Source organism: Monodon monoceros, unplaced genomic scaffold, assembly GCF_005190385.1.
Source record: "Monodon monoceros isolate NGI ecotype Baffin Bay Population unplaced genomic scaffold, NGI_Narwhal_1 Super_Scaffold_4, whole genome shotgun sequence".
NCBI classification, from domain to species: domain Eukaryota; kingdom Metazoa; phylum Chordata; class Mammalia; order Artiodactyla; family Monodontidae; genus Monodon; species Monodon monoceros.
This window is the reverse complement of record NW_021703781.1, coordinates 53,846,423-53,851,596: the sequence shown is the minus strand read 5'-3', so window position 1 is coordinate 53,851,596 and position 5,174 is coordinate 53,846,423. Positions and strand designations below refer to the sequence as shown.

The 5,174-nt window shown below is 41.8% G+C and overlaps 1 pseudogene across 1 annotated transcript; it reads left to right on the top strand.

Moving 5' to 3' along the window:
- Window positions 1-4,531: 4,531 nt before the first annotated feature.
- LOC114908713 lies at window positions 4,532-4,913 on the top strand (annotated as a pseudogene). The gene has a single exon (XR_003797025.1). The product of XR_003797025.1 is annotated as a 60S ribosomal protein L37 pseudogene (transcript).
- Window positions 4,914-5,174: the final 261 nt, after the last annotated feature.

The window sequence follows — 5,174 nt, the reverse complement described above, 5'->3', positions numbered from 1 at the left end:
CTCTGCTATTAAGGATTCTTGTGATTAGGTTGGGTTCACCTGGATTATCCAGGAAAATCTCCCCATATCAAGGCCTATACCCTTAATCGCAGCGCAAATTTTCCATGTAAAGTAACATATTCTCAGGTTCCAGGGATTAGGATATGGGCATCTTTAGAGGCCATTATTCTGCCTACCAGAAAGAGAGATGGGAGAGGGGAGAGAGAAGAGAAAGAAGGGGAGGAGGAAGGAGTGGAGCGGGGAGAGAGGAAGGGGAAGGGCTGGGAGGCAGGGAGAAATACTCGTCTGGTGTCTTTCCTGGAAAAATGGACTTCCAGTAGCTGAACAATTAAGAATTAGGAATGCAGCTAAAGTTCAACATTTTCTCATAAGTTATATTCTACTTTTTGCTGCACATTCAGCAGCTGAGGACACAACATAAGACACTTGAAGCACAAGCAAACGCTATTAACTTCTGCCCCCTCTGCTCATGCAGGAGTCCCCTGCTACTTGCAGGGTATCTTTGAGTGTGCAGGAAATCAACTCCCTGTTAACTATGCTTTACCTTTGTCATATTTCCAGGTTTCCATCTGATGCGAGATGAGTCCCAGGCAAAGCTGCAAGACAGCTGACATTTGTCTTTGATGCCACTCTTGTCTTTACCACTAAACAGACTCCTCTGCTTAAAAGCACATACACACAACTGCCTGAAGATTTTTTTTTCTTTTTTAAGGTACACATATGGGAAAAGCCTGGAAGAGAGTCTCCAAAATGACAGTATTTATTAGGTGGTAAAATTATGGATTTCTTTTTTATTTCCCTCATAAACATTATATATTATTTTGTATTTATCAATAAAAATGTGCATTCACAAGTGGTACCCATTTGATGGAGAACTAGTTCTGCAATATAGAACTGAGAGGTGGAGATCAAGGTTTTGATTTTATCTTTTTATTTCTGGGGAGGCAGCCTTGCTCAGAAGTGGGCACGTGAGACTCAGATAGATTTGGGTTGGAGTCCTAATTCCTCCACGTACAACCTGGTTGCCCCTGGGCAAGAGACAGTTTCTTCAGGTGTAAAATGAGGAAACTAAATAGCTTTTATCTCATGGTGTTTTTGGAGAATTACATCACAGGTGCACACAAGCTACTTTGGCTGGTATCTGGCACATAATAGGTCCTCAGTAAACACAAGTTGTTATTTTTAGAGCCCAAACATTCCTTAATCCAACCTTCAAAGCAAATATCAAATACTCTATTATCAGGGACAGCAGGGGTGGTCATCTTCCTGATTTCTGAATGTGGCAATTATGGACAAACAGAATGTGTTTCCATTTGCAGACCTCCAATTTGGGAGAAAGCCCATAAGTGACTTAATTATGTAGACAAACACTATTGGTAATGCAGGATACTAAAGCAAAGAATAAGAAAAGCAGTCTTTCAAATTTGTTTACTTATTACTTATGGAGCACTTAGTATTTTCCAGGCCCTCTAGAGACAGGTCTCTGTCCCTAAGAATTTATAATGTACTGGGGAGAAAATAAATGAATCCAAATAGCCATAGAAAGAGGCAGAATAGATAACAAGTACCCTGGAAGGTTAAAGAAAGAGGTTTCCCTGGAGAATGGTCAGGGAAATATTCATGGAGGAGGTGGGATTTGAGCTAGGACTTGAAGGAGGTGGGGCGGGGTGGGGGGGGTTGACAGGGTGATGTGTGGGAGGTGGGAGGGCTCTGGGTCACCCTGAAAGCATTTTCCGATTCAAGTTTCCACCAGCACGAAGATTCAGTCCTTGTTATTACCAAGAGCTATGCTCTTTGAAACATAAAAATTTCACTGCATTATTACAATGGTTCTTAAAATGATAGATATACAAAGAATGTAATAATATATGATGCTTATTTGTTAAACAGTCTATCAAAATGTATGCACAGTATCATCTCAATTATGGAAAATGCACAGAAGAAAGATGACAGGAAACTTAAAAATGTTAACACGTTGCACATAGGTATTGCAATTATGGAGTTCTTCCTTCTATACAGCGGTGTGTGTGTGTGTGTGTGTGTGTGTGTGTGTGTGTGTGTGTACTAAATATCCAGAAGGCAATGTATACAACACATATGTTCAGTTTTAATAGCAACAATAATAACATAAACACTTATGAACTCACCACCCAGGTAAAGAAATAAAACATGGCTGGTACTTAGAAGTCCCCTGTGTGCCCCTCCCCATTTGTATGCCTTCTTTTTCCCCAGATAGTATTGTTAATTATTTCCTTAGAGTTTTTCAACCTATGTTTATATCCCTAAACACCATATTGCTTAATTTTGGGGGAAAAAAATGAGTGTCAAACTGAAATCTAGCTGTGTGAGAAAAGGAATATATATATATATATTTTTTTGGCTGCGTTGGGTCTTCATTGCTGCACGTGGGCTTTCTCTAGTTGTGGCGAGCGGGGGCTACTCTTCATTGCGGCGTGCGGGCTTCTCATTGCAGTGGCTTCTCATTGTGGAGCACGGGGTCTAGGTGTGCGGGCTTCAGTAGTTGTGGCTCATGGGCTCTAGAGCGCAGGCTCAGTAGTTGTGGTGCACAGGCTTAGTTGCTCTGAGGCATGTGGGATCTTCCCAGACCAGGGCTTGAACCCATGTCCCCTGCATTGGCAGGCAGATTCTTATCCACTGTGCCACCAGGGAAGTCCCAGAAAAGGACAATATTGCCACTATTAGGTCAAGGCTGCCAGAAGGAGGGAAGGTGAGCAGAGCCTCTGGGTGTTAGTCCTACTGAAGCTTTTCTGAGAGTTTACCTGAACATCTGGGAGACATCGATGGGCAAGCCATAAGTAAGTCCTGAAGTCTGGGGCTCTGGAACCAGGGAATTTAACAGTGCTGTCATGTGGGACAGAGACAGGACGGGCAGTAGATATATGATCAGAGGGAGTGGGCTGCTCTGTATGTTTTACTTCTAAGCCCTTATAGATTCCCTCTAAAGCTTATGAGTAGGTCAAAGAAGACATCTCTAGGGTGAAATGAATGTCTTCTGCTGGCCCATTTAGCTGGCATGGAAGGGAGATCTAGAAGTTGATCCACACATGGTCAGAGCAAGCAAGTATGGATAGGAATCTAGACCAGGCTTACCTGGGCACTCTATCCTCAGGTTAAAAAAATGATGCGATGGTGGAGGAAATCCTGAGGATGACAGTGCTCAGAATGTCTAGTCCTTGAATCTGACTGCTCCTTTCTGAACCGCCTCTCCTCATCAATGGGGGTAAACTGTTTTCTTCTGCTCTCAATCACTCCCTTAGTGGTTCCCTTCACCCCCTCCTAGGCTGGGCCACTGGTTTCCTGTAGCCCACGTTCTCTTCGAGGTTATTGCTTTATTTTCTAGGAGCACTACTTCCAAGAGCTTGTTGCAAAAGGAAGGGTGCATGGGAGGTCAACAATTTGAGATCCTGAATATCTTAAAATGACCTTTATTCTACCCTTATATTTGATCGATTATCTGGATCTAAAATTCTTGTTTGGATAATTTTTTTTTTCAGAATTTGGAAAAATTGTTCCATTGTCTTCTAGCTTCCCATGTTAATGTTGAGAAGTCCTAATCCTCTGTAGATCACCTATGTTTTCTCTATGGAATCTTGTAGAAATTTTTCTTTTCCCCCAATATTGTGAAATTCCACAACAATGTGCCTTACTGTGGGTCTATCTTCATCCATTGTGCTAAGCACTTGGCGGATCCTTTCAGTCTATCAATTCATGTCCATCAGTTTGGGAAATTTTCTTGGATTATTTAATTGATTTTTATCCTCTCCATTTTCTTCTTTTTCTCAGCTTTCTGGGAGATTCCTCGGTGGTATCCTCCTACTCAATAGCTTTATTGTTGCTTTCATGATTTTACTTCTCAAGAGCTCCTTTTAATTTTGTCTTCTGAATGTTGCTTTGTTGAAACACACATCCTGTTCTTGTTTCATGATTGCAATATCTTCGCTTACTTCTTTGAAGGTAATATTGATAATTTTGTTTTGTTTTGTTTTGTTTTCTTCTCTCTGCATAATTGCTATGTCTTCCAAGTTACTTTTCTTTTGTCCTTGCATTTTTTGATAATGAGTTTCCTCAGATGTCTGATGATACTTGAATTCTGCATGTTTAAGAATAGGAACTTAAAGTGCTAATCAGAACTTCTGAGAACAGGAGAGAAGCTTTAGACTTTGAGCTTCATTTTATGGTGACTCGGGTGAGCTATTTTTTGCAGAACACCTGATGTCAGAATCTCTAGGTGTTTCCTCTTGGGCTGATCAAATTCCCAGGGAATTCTCTTCCAGTCTCCTGGCTGGTGCTGCCCTTTCTGAGATTTTGAGAATCTATGGTATAAATTAGATTGATTCTCAGCTTTCCCCACTGCTAGCTTGGGATTCAGTTTTCTTGATTCTGCTACAAGTCTCTACTCTTACAGTTGGGTGGTGAAAAAACTAAAGAACAAACGAAGATAGGACTATGGTGTGAGTTTAAATTTTGGATCCTAACATCCAGTTTTTATTTAAGCAAGGAGTCACGCTTGAATAAGAGAATGCAGCTCTTTGGTCTCGGCGGCAGAAGCGAGATGACGAAGGGAACGTCCTCGTTTGGAAAGCGTCGGAATAAGACGCACACGTTGTGCCGCCGCTGTGGCTCTAAGGCCTACCACCTTCAGAAGTCGACCTGTGGTAAATGTGGCTACCCTGCCAAGCGGAAGAGGAAGTATAACTGGAGTGCTAAAGCTAAAAGACGAAATACCACCGGGACTGGTCGAATGAGGCACCTAAAAATTGTATACCGCAGATTCAGGCATGGATTCCGTGAAGGAACAACACCCAAACCCAAGAGGGCAGCTGTTGCAGCATCCAGTTCATCTTAAGGATTTCAATTATTAGTCACGCAATAAATGTTCTGGTTTTGAAAAACTAAAAAAAAAAAAAAAAAAAAAGAGAATGCAAAAAATCGAGTGAATTATGCATGTTCTAGACATTCAGCTAACTTTCTAATCACCTGGGGGTAATGAAGGGAATCCTGGATTCCCACAACAGAGAATGTCAGAACTGGAAGGTGCTTTGGAACTAATTCAAGCCTGACATGTGCAGAAAATGAGCCCCCAAGCCAGACATCCTGTATTTGCACCAGAAGGCACTCTCTGAGCTCTGTGTTTGCCTGGCCTGATACACAGC